General features: G+C 35.5%; 1 pseudogene; it reads right to left on the bottom strand.

Annotated features, from left to right (window-relative positions):
* Nucleotides 1–7228: 7228 nt before the first annotated feature.
* LOC149217473 (uncharacterized) lies at nt 7229–8716 on the bottom strand (annotated as a pseudogene).
* Nucleotides 8717–12580: the final 3864 nt, after the last annotated feature.

The raw sequence follows: 12580 nt of genomic DNA on the forward strand, positions 1-12580 counted from the left end.
TCATAAGGTAGTTGATAGATGTCTCCCCCAGCGAGTAGATGGAGAGTGTCTAGAAGGTCTTCCGTAATTCCTCTGAGCAAGACCAACTTTAGCAATTCAAGGTCAAGTGTGCACTTGGCCCTTTTATAACTGAGTTGGAACCTATCTTCATAATCTTCCAATGATTCATCACTTCCCATGGTGATTCAAAAGATTTCTTCCTTGGTGTATTTTGACCTACAGTAGTCTTGATATTTGTTATTAAAGGCCTACTGCATCTGGGCCCAAGTTGTGATGATATTGCTAGGTAACCCCGTGAACTAGTGCAATATTGTATCCTTGAGGGTAGAAGGAAATAGTTTCAACTTTTGCTAATCTTCTGCATAGTCATAGGTTTGACAGATAGCAGTGAACTCAAACAAAAAGGTGTTAGGATCTTCCGTAGTCAATCCATGAAAGTGAGGTAGGGCTGTAGGGCTTATGTTCTTCATTTTAGTGTCCCCATTGGTTTCTCGGATGGGAAAGGTATCCTCTACTCTTTCTCCATTCCCCCTAGCATTTCTGTTTTCAGCCATTATCTCAGGAGGAATGTTTTCTTCTTCTTCCCCTATAGGTTATTCAAATATCTTTGGCTGTTCACCTAAAGGTTCTTCTTGATCGTTGCCACCGAAGAAGAGAGAAGGGTGGCTATGTGATGTGGTGTAGTGTTGGGCAAGAATTTTCCTGAATTATCTCTGTTCCTACAAGGCATGAAAGGAAATCTCTTTTTGGGTGGTTTTTGTTTTTTTCTGCTTGTACTTGAAAAATCGAAATTGATTGAACAAACAAATTGCAACTAATTGAAATGAACTTGCTGAAATGGAAATTTTAGAATTGAAATGAAATCAAGGAAATGACTAATCTACTTTTGCTGAAATGGAAATTGCAGAATTGAAATGAAAGTAAGGAAATGGCTAATCTACTTTTGCTAGAATAGAAATTGCATAATTGGAATGAAAGCAAGGAAATGGATAATCTACTTTTGCTGGAATGGAAATTGCAGAATCGAAATGAAAGCAAGGAAATGTGGAAATTGAAAGAGACAACTACTCTACTTTTGCTAAAATAAACTACTTAGCAGAATGTTACAGTAGAAAATAGAAGAAATGCAGTAATCATAAAATACTCTGCCGCTTCCCCGGCAACGACGCCAAAAAGTGGTGAGCTCCAGTATTGCAACAATAATGCTACAACTCCTACGCTTCCTACTTTACTTTTATCAACACGGTAGTTCGTAACAAACTTGGAAGCGATGGTGTTGTATGCACAAGTACTAGTTCTTACTGCAAGCTGTCATTTGGTCAGCTGGCGCAAAATCACTAGGAGTTCAAGCCAACTTCTATGAATTCCAGAAGAAGCTTTATATGTGATGAAAGAAAGAAAAGCTTACTCTCCAGAGGCTACTCTACTTGCAGAAAGATAAAGAAGATTGAAATGCAAAGTAAACCTAGCAAACCCTAATCAACCAACTAATCCTATTTTTGCAGAAAGAGAGATGAAAAACCATGAAATGAATGTTATTACCTACTTAGGAAGTAAAAATCATCTACTCAAGCTATTTCTACAAGGAAATGAGAAAAAAACATCTTTTTGGATTTTTATGTATTTTTTGGTGAAATTTTCATGCATGTAATTGATTTGTTTGTGAATGTGGCAGCGATTAGGTGGCGGTGGAGGGCGACCTTGAATTTTCCAGAGGTGTAAGAAAGTGTGGAGGGGTTCTAGGAGGTCCCAAGTGGCCTTCTGGAGGCTTTCCCTGCAATCAGACTTCAAAAAGACACCTACGGGAAAATCTAGAGGAGGATGCCGAACGTTGTTTTAGAGGTTTTGAAGGTAGGAAAATGGGTGGAAAGGATAGATGATGGCTGGGAGGATGTGTTAAGGTGTCTAGGGTTCATCAAGAAGGATTAGGGAAGAAAAAGATGGTTGGAATTGTTCAAAGAAAGAGAGGAAAGTTTGTGAGAAAAGTGCAGAAAATTAAGGCAGATTTGTGAGGGACTTTGAATGACCTATGGAACATAGATCAAAGAGATATGGTGATGGCTAATTGGCTAACTTATTGTGAGTGGAGATGTACTGCCAGAGAACTAAAAATCAAACACTGAGATTAAGCAAGCAAAGAAACTAGCTACACCAAAAAAATAGAACTTTGCATCAAGCTAAGCTAAATTTTGATCTAGGAAAGTAAATGCTGAAAAATGCTATATGGAAAGGAAGTATGGAAGGAAATTTATTGCAAAGACAGAAATGAGCATGGTGAAATAGATCTACAGCAAAGCATTAACCTTCTAACAAATTGCAACACTAGAAATCCTATGGAGAAGGCAAATATGTGTTTTTTTGTGGCAGTAAGAGGGTCTTGGCCTCAATTCATGGTCCCAAAGGGAAGAAAGGAGGCCAAGGCTCTGTTTATGGCCTTTTTGTATATTTTTCCTCTCACTGTTCAACCTGCTATAGAAAACTGAAATGGAAACAACCTTCTAATCACCAAAATCAACCTATTCTTAATCAAGAAAGAAATTTATGTAACAACAACTAATTCATACACTGAAATGAAACATAAAAGTATGGGAAAAGAGGAGCTTGTCTGCTTGGATCGGGCCCTAACCCAAGAGCTTCAACCCTCTGAGAAGACTCAGTGCTAGCTCAAAAAGAATATTATCTTCCTTATCAAAATAACAGTAAGATTACATGAAACTGTCCACAAAAGTAAGCTCGAAGTTGAGCAGAGAAAAACTGCAACAAAAGTTCAAAAATTTGACTAACATCCAACAACCTAATGAGGCCCTAGGCCTCTCTACTTATACAACTGAAGCTTCCAATAGCTTCCTTAAAATCAGGGAGGCTTGGCTCCCAAAATTTGAGATAGACAGAAGTTATCCTCCACTTACTCGACGGCCTCTTTGGTGCATTGATGTGGCTGCTTGTGCTCTGAGCTTCCTGAAGGAGAATTCAAATTAGGGAGTCAAAATGAGGGGGACACCCTCCTATAAATCCTCTCCCTTGTTTTCTTCGAATATTTGCTACCAAATGTCCATTAAATATTTGACTTTGTCTCCAAAATTGACCAAAAATATGCATTAAGCACACATTAGACTCCATGGCATAATGACTTACCCAACTCATTCTATTAGCATAAGTATAATAAAAAACATGCAAAAACTAATGATAATGGTGGATTAAGCTAAGTTAGAAGGCAAAATGAGCCCATATAATTACCCATTTATGGGGCTCATCACAAGTCAGAGGAGGCTTGTTTTTGGGATACATAAGTGACTGGTGAAGAATTATAAGGGCATGGTCTCCAAAGGTTTGACCAAACAGTCATATCACCTTAGTAGCAGTTCAAACTCGAGTCCCAAGGAAGAGATTCTGGTATACATAGACTCATGTTGCATATGATTCATAGCCGTTGATGTTGTGTATACAACCCACAACACATATCTATATATAATTCAGACAATTTCTTATAGGGTTGTATATCTAATTATGTGCAACTTCGATCTGCAAACCAAACCCCAATAAAGGCAAAGCATGCAATAATTATAACTTCCAATTGTTATTGAATATGTATAACACCCATCACAGAGATCAAACAAGGAATTGCATTATGATAATATATTCACATGCTAACATTTTTTAATTGTTTATAAAATACTAGAATTTAAAGATAAAGGTAAATAGGAGAGTATCAAACTTAATTAAACATACAATGGTAATAAAAGATATCTTCAAAAGTTCTTACAAAGTTGAGAGAAAATAGAAGGGTTAGTCAAACAAAATAGACCATGTACACACAGAGAGAGAAACTAAACTCTATGAAACTGGAAACAATGTAGTAAATTCTGCTACCTAATAACCACTTACAGGATCCGCTGATGCAGAAATACTTTGACAAAGATCTTGGCTGCAGTTAACCATAATTCAACTAGGACCAGAATGTATTTGTCTGAAAATAAAAGATTCCGATAAAAGTAAAAATTGTCATCCACACAATTTGAGAAAAAGGGGCTTTCTTACAAATCAAGAAATGATAATATTAGTCTATAAACCTTTAGGATAGGCATCAACAAAGTGAAAATACCTGATAAGATAGCTATCAAAAACTAGAATAAGAGCAGTAGACATTATTCAACCACTATCACAAAGCATGATTTCCGATATGACCAAAAAAAAAAGGATTGTACCAGCCCATTTTGACTAGAGAGGGTGGAACTCTTTAAAACATTAGCTTTACAATAGGATCACCTTTGGCTTTGAAGCAACCACTAAGGTGCCAAAATGCTGAACTAGTCTGTGAGAAAAATAAAGAAAAATTTCAATATAAAAAACAAGAGAAAATTAAATAATCAGGTAGTTATAACAAAGCTTGAACAAGAAGAATGCATTAAATTACCAAAATAAAAGCATACAGACCTTTTGAAATGCACGTAAATCATAAAGAGCAATGTATTCTTGCATAAGGTTAAACACATGAGACTGAAAGAATGGTGGGCCATGATGGGTCCATGTGGAGGAGACACGAGCCCCAAATTTCTGCAGCACCAAAAATAAGAGGACTTGTGGGCTATTGGTTTGTGGGTGATGAATGACACATGGCCTTTCCCTCTGACATTGTGAGATCATCCCAAATGCCATAACCACCCATGAAACCACGCATGCCAATGAATCATACAAGGTTTTATCATACAGTCCATGAATGTTTTAAGATGTGATGCGCTTGGTGGGTCCTTCCCTCATTTAATCAAAAGTGCATGACCATTTTGCTTAATCTCTTGGACCAACATTTATTTATTACTAAAACAGAAGAAACTCCTAGAAGTGAATTGTATTTCGTTACTTTATGATATTAAATAGTATTATAAAGTCATGAAAGGATTGAGCTTGGAATTTTTAAAGGCAAAACAGGAAAAAATTAGGGTTCAAGAATGTTGTAGTCTAATTCTTCTACATTTTGGCTATTTTATGGGAATATTTTCCAGTCAATTTTACCCAAAATCTAGCATAAATTTGTTGGAATAACAAGTTTGTGTTGGGAAATCTGCATGATTTGAGTGCTTCAAGTTTTTTTCAAGGTGCTAAATCCACTTGTGGACTCAAAAATGCATTTTAAACAACAACAAAAACCACAATTTCACCATAAATTATATTGCCAGATTGCAGCGAATAAAGCCAAGACATAGAAAAGTTATACTGCTCCTGCAAGAACACTCCAACTCTTTGACCACTAAAGCGAAAGAAGCCCTGACCAACCAATTCAAGCATGGTAGCCCTTCTTCTTAGAGAAGAAATAATATTTTAATGCTCCAATCTCCAACTGTTTCCACCTTTGAGACCAGTTTTTGAGAGGAACACGCCTATCATACCTGAAGAAATCAGTCTGTTGCGGAAGTAATTAAGGGAGGAAGGCAAGGGCACTTGAAATGATATAAATTCTCCTCATCTCAAAAAACATATTTGGGTGAGCCATTAGTGAAAACATATTTGGGTAAGCCATCAGTTCACTAGAGCCATCTTTATAAATGCTTGGAGGAACCATCTATTGTTGCACATGTTTCAGAAAAAGGGGGCTTGGTTGAAGAAAAATTAGAACAGTCAAGTTCAAAGGTTTTGGCTAGAGTTGAAGTGGGAGGGCATCTATTGAAAGGAATCGAAACCAAATTCGAATGGGAATGGTCACTATCAATGATGTGTTATTAGACAATACAGGTTGGACAGTATTGGAGTTTATGTGTACAGGTTTGTAATTAATTCACCATGCTATCAATATAAAGGGATATGTTGTACTGTCTGGTTTCATATGTTGTTTTCTATTTGTGTGATATTACTAAACTGTTGGATTATATTCTTGCAATGCCTAGTACGTTTTCATTTTTGCAACCTGTACTTCCACCTTCTCATGACTTTCTAATGAATGTATCTTCTTCAATATATTTTACACCTTCATACTCAATACTACATGTCATTTAGTCTGGGAGAAAGGTGCCTGACATGTAGGGGATTTCATGTATTTATGCTCTCTACTTACTATATCTAAATTAAAAAGTAGGATACTTTGAAAAGGCCATTTCATTCTTTACTATTCCAAGTCCTACCTTGGCCCATGATCATAAGTAACTTGTCTCCAAAGGCCAATGGTTTGCCCACCAATCCATTTGAATTTAGTCCTCCTAAGTTTCTTTCCGATGTCGTCTCACTACTCAACTACCAACCATTTTATATATGGATGAGCCTCAATTCCAAATTTGATATAGAAAAGAGTTGTTGTCGTTACCTATTGTGGTGATAATAGGCAGCAGGCTCTGCTTAAATTTAAGGGTCACCCCTTTGGTTGGATGATTCTCCTACCAAGCCTAGGGCGGGGAGGTTTCATCCCTCTAGTAAATGCCCTGGCATTGTTTCCTGCAAAGGATATATCTCAGGGGACAACACACTGGTTAATCCTTTAAGGGTCATTTCACTTGTCCAAGAAAGCTGCTTCTACAACCCAGAATCTTCAGGCTAGTTGTAATGTCTTTCTTGAGTTAAAGGAAGCACTTAACAACATATCAAAGCCTCCCCGTTACATGAAAGTTCAAACAGGTCAGATAATAGTAAGTTCCATTTAAGATGAATTCTCTAGACTAATTATATGAGGGTTCTGAATTGAATTTATAAAATAACAATGAAACAATCATTCTCAGTGCAACTACCAACTACATTGAATTTTTCACTGGGAATTTGTATTTGACTGCAACTGAAATCAAACTCCTATACCAAATCAATAGTCTTGGTCACTTATCTTAGTCCATCCACAAGAATGAAGCAACATGTCAAGTTAATTGTCTTTGCCAGTGAATTTTAAACTATAAAGTTAGAACACAATCAAGGAGGTTGATTTCTAAATGATTAAGCCCAGCTCTGTATTGCAAGAAGGCCAACATGGATTTTCTCTCCAATACATTTTGGCCATGGAATTCGTTATTCAATTCCCAGGAGTCACCGATGGAATTGACTACGTAAGAAGGATGTAAGTGAAGAACTGGAACTCCATGGGTTGAATTTCTCCCAATGACGTGGATTCCTTGCCAAATGCCACAATTGGGCAATTTGGTTAAGAACCCATACCTACAAGAAGTAGTTGGTCTTGAATGATAAGTTCAATTTTGACAGGAAGCTTGCTCCATTTTTTAATTTCACTACAGACGTACATTGGGAGAGCATTAGAACCTTACCAATGATATCGATCAAAGAAAAGAACAACCAAAGGATTGAGATCACGAAACACGACATCTTCCGAATCCTTAGTAGTGATATCCTTGACTGGAAGATGTGTTTCAGTATCATTGTCCCAATCCAGTTCATCCTCGATTAGATAGTCTACATCATCATCATCTTTCTCATTCTTAACCTTCATTTTATCAAAAAACTGGGAGAGCTGAATCCCCCAGCCATCCTCTTCCTCTTCGAGTCAATCAGGGTCTTCTTCATCCACGTAAAGGGGATAATCAAAAACTTCGTCGTCATTGTTGTCCGTAACATCCTCTTTCATGCAAACTAAATCCCTCTTATTTTCGTTGTGAATGTCAGAGGCTCTGGCTCTGTTCCTATTTTGCCTACCATTGCTCTGAAAAAAAAAGCCTTAGATGCTCTCAAAACTGAAGCCCCTAAGAGAATACTTCTCCATTGAATTTTTTATAAGAGGTTTTAAGATGATTGTACAATTGTAATGTGTTTCTTAATTTTTAATAGACTTGGACATATGGAGTTCACAGAGAATGGTTTTTCTCCCTATGAAGAAGCATTGGATTCAACTACGGTTCTACGAATAACTACGATAAGGTTTAGAAAAAATTGCAGAGTAAGTATAGAAATGTAAGTCAGCAATATAAAATGTACCTTATATTGTAGGGTTTGGAGCCTTTGGGAAGGACTAAAGCAAGCACTAGTTATCCATTGATTACTTGAAGAATTGGGAATACAAGGGTAGCAGTGAATATAAATATGTTTTACCGTAGCAATATTTTTCTGATCCCTTTCGATGAGATTTGCTGCACTAAGTCACCACCCGCGGAGGTATGCATACAGTGTAAGCATCCAAAAATGCTCCTTCGTCTTGAGATTTGTGAAGAAACGAGACCAGAGAAATCCCCTGCTTGACCTTGCTTGGACTTATTGATTGAACTAAGGTAGGCAGGTGAGTTAGTGTGGAAACACATAGATTGCTCTCTGATCTATAGATTCAATAAAAAAAAAAAATTGACATATGTAAGAATGTATGAGAATGTTAAAAAATAAAAATAATAAAGTGAATTAAATTAAATTAAAAAGATACGTTGCCACGCCAAGAGAATTCTTCCCGGGTGTCAGAGGTATGGATTTACAAGTTCCAATGTGCAAGTGTGTAAGGGTCACAGCTCCCACCAATGTCCTTAGCGGGGATATCTTTGGCCTTCACGACCAGAACATACAATACTGCATATGCTCTACCAGATAATAAGCACTGCTTGTCTTATCTTGAATCATGGTTCCTACATAACCACCACCAAGCTGAGGATACATTTGCTTCAGTGCAAATTTCATCAGCGAACCAGGACCCAGGAACAAAACACATACCAGGACCATGACTACTCATATGCATCACTGCAGGACTCACTTCCAATTTCTTCTCTTGCACAGACTTCGCCGTTGTCTGAGCCTCCTGAGCTGCCTCATGCATTACATTCGTAATGATGCTTGGTTTACCTGCAACTTATTTCTCCAGCGGGAACCTCTGAAAACTCTCGTCCCTAGCTAACTCAATGCCTGACAGAAACCCCCTACGCATATGACCAGTAATCCATTTGAGATGCGGATTCTGAAAATGATAGATGCGGGTTCTCAACACTACAAACCAGTGATTCATGTAACTCAAGTGCAAGCCAACCTTTCCTTCTCGTCTAAGCTAAGCAATCCAGAATGATTTCCCAAGCACGTCCTCAAGCCAGCCATTCATTCCAAATTCCTTCCTTCCTTTCCGGGCTGTTCAGATGATGAGTGGGCAACCATTAATGTAAGCTTGAGGAGATAAGAAGCAAATGCGGGTTCTTGTCCGTAGAAGTGTTATTCCATGAAGAAATATTCCATGAAGGGATAGGGGACCAATGTATCAGCAATTGCAATAGATTTAGGGAGAACGAGAGTTCAGAGCATAAAGTATTCGTAAAAGCAAGCAAGATTGGAGCGCTGCAAGAGTTTTAGAGCCAACACTGTACTAGTCAAAGTTGTAGAGCTTTAGAAGGATGACACCATTAGATGAATGCTTATTCCAGGGCTGCAGGATGGATAATACAACAATATTATAGAAGCGTTCAGCAATTGAGAAGGGTCAATCACATAGCATTAGCGATGCATAGAAGTAGGAGGTCTTTACACTTATGTAACTTCCGTATTTTTTCTTCATGAATCATTTCCTCATTCCCTTGTATGTTGAGGGTAACTTCTATATTTTTTCTTCATGAATCATTTCCCTTTCTTCATGAATCATTCTCCTTGTATGGCGAGTTTCCAGTGCTGCCAGTCCTGCAATAAGATTTGTTACATAGGAGGTGTTTGTGCCTAGTTCGACATGAACGATCTTCATCCATTCAATGGACACCTGGTTAAATGAAAACATAAGATATGGCACCTAGAAGTTCTGGCAGGCACCAGTGGCAGGCGTACAAGCAGTGATAAGCAATGGTGGTAGGCTTACCCTGGTGTACAAGCAGGGGTGATGATTCCTCTATTATACCATGCATTCCATGCAAATCCAAAATACGAGCATGTTCCTAAGCTCAATTGAGCTAACATTTAACGCCGTCAATTAATGCCAACATTAGATTAGGTAGTATTTTTACGAGTTTCAAAATATCAAGCGCTTCGGATTAGCTTCAGTCCTCGAGAAAAGGCCAAATAACATGATAAATCAATATGTGTCTACGAAATTTGTTTATAGTTGATAAACGAGAACTAAAAGAAGCTCATATAATACTAAAGTGCTCATTTCTGATTACTATAGTCCCATGCCGGGACAACAAGGACTAAAAATAAGACACTCTGTGCACTTATCCCACTCTTGCGTAGAACCGTATGAACTAGGTGACACAGAAGGACTTCATTTTGTCCTGTGGTGTGGTCCAACCTATCGACCATTAAAATCCATATAGATATATTGCTTTCTCTCCTATCGTTCTCCTTACGTAAATGTCAACATCACTAATGTTTCAATGGACAATTTGGATGGTCCTTGCTCTCGTGCCCCTTCATCAATTTGAATCTCATTGCAGGCCTCTAGGGACTCTGATCAATCCCCAGCGTGAATACTCTTTGATATGAATATAATACACGAGTTTGGCCGTAAAGACAGTAATCTGCCATAGAAGGGTTAGCTAGAGAACTATTTTTCATGAGAATGCATTGAAAATTGGCTCTCACAATTTCGACCAATGGAAGGAAAAAACAATCTTATTACAATTTTAATAGCGGAATTACTAATTAGTGCGAATAAGAATCTGAGAACCTGTACAGATTCATTTTAAGTATGTTCAAAGGAATCAAATTTATAAATGCAAACTTCTTTAGAGTGCAAAATACAATATGTATTTTTTCATTTTTTAAATTGTATTTTTAAATGCTATATAAAAAATTTAGGACCAAACAAAAGTTTTAATCATAAAAACCTTTTTTCCATGATATATACATAAGTTTTTTTTAAATGATATATAATATATACATAGTTGATGTTAAAATATTTTACATAACACATTCAAATTCAAACAGTAACTTAGCATAATTAAAGTAATGAGAATCAGATACAAATAACAAAGCAAAATCACACCCAAATAACAATACACCTTCTCTTAAAGTTTTCAAAAATATGAAAATAACTCTGAATTTGAGAGTAATTTAAAAGTTCGAAGTGGACCCAATGAAAACTTAATCATAGATACAACACTCCCACTCCCACTCTTAAACTTTTCAAAAATGTGGAAATAAGTCTGAGATTGAGAATATTTTAAACGTTCAAAGTGGACACAATGGGACCTTAGTCATAGGCACAACAATCCCACTTAAATTTTTACCAATGTGGAATGTAAATTGTTGAAATGGGTGTAAATGGTTAAATGATCGAAATTATATTAGGCGTATAGGCCTTTGCACGGATGGATTATTATGAAATTTGTGAATTTTAAGATAATGTGCCACAGATAAATTATAAAATGGGAAATATATTTGTATTATATTATATAAAATGGGAAATATATTTGTATTATATTATATAAAATGGGAACTATATTTCTATTTATTAATTAGATTTAATAATATAATTTTCAATATTGTGATGGGAGTATTTTTAATAATGTTATTATATATTTTAATGGTTAAAAGTATGTGGTTTTTTATAAAATTAAAAATAAATTTGTGTTATATTAATTAAGTTTAATAATATAATGTTTTATTATAATATAATATTTTTAATGATGTTATTATATTTTTTAATGGTTAAAAATATGTGGTTTTTAAAACAAATTTAAGATTAAATTTAAAATGGAGTAAACTATGTACAACTCTGTAATTATTGAGGTTAGTTGGTGCTCACTCTAATATCTCTCATCTCTTACAAGATCAAAGTTCCAAAGTTAAATGTTGGAAACATTGGATTATGTTTATTGTTAATCAGAATATTAATGTAAATGGAAAATCCGTCTAAAGTAAAACTCTTTTTAATTGCACTAAAATAGTGGTGATTTTAAATTGAGATCTATGTATGGATTTTATATGGTGTTACATCACTTATGTGTGGTAATGATAATAAAAATTAAAGAAAAAATAATTTAAAGTTAATGTATAACTTTTTTTAATCATATAATGTATAAAATGTATCTTAATTTTTTTTTATCTATTTCATTAATTTTCATAATATTAAAAAAAATATTAATATAAATTTATGTGAATGCTAAACATTATAATATATAGAAAGTAATAAGAAATAAATATTTATGACCCATTTTTTTAATTTTCATTAAAAACAAAATCCAATATAGTGATATCAGATATTTTAAGAGGTAATTGAAGTTAACATTTTGATTTTTAATTATTCTTTATATTTAATAAATTCGAGATTAAGAAGGATTTACTCTAATTATTAAGATTTTTAAGGTAAAGTAATTTCGTAACACCCCCGGATAGAAGATTAAAAACTAAAGTCACTGTGGTTAATGTTTATTTTGTTTTCTGTTATAATTTTGAAAAGAATAAGAAACAGACAATTATATTAATTAGTAATGAATTTCTTTTATAAGCTAAAGAAGTTTGGGGAAACAGTTGGAGGCAATTATTATTCAGTTTCCTTCTTCTAAAAGTCCTAGAGATAAAATGCTGCCTCAGGAAATAAGAGGGAGTTGGCTAAGGGGAACCAACTGAGGAAGAAGGATAGATGAAACTACAGAATAATTTCCAACGCTGCTTGGGGGTCAGTGGAAATTATTCCAATCAGATGGATTTCTCAAATTCCAGACTGAACTATTGTCTTGAGGTCTAGAAAGGTAACCTAGGCTAGTTA

Source organism: Pinus tabuliformis, chromosome 1_1, assembly GCF_031772625.1.
Source record: "Pinus tabuliformis cultivar Carrire ecotype Pingquan chromosome 1_1, CPIR1, whole genome shotgun sequence".
NCBI lineage: Eukaryota > Viridiplantae > Streptophyta > Pinopsida > Pinales > Pinaceae > Pinus > Pinus tabuliformis.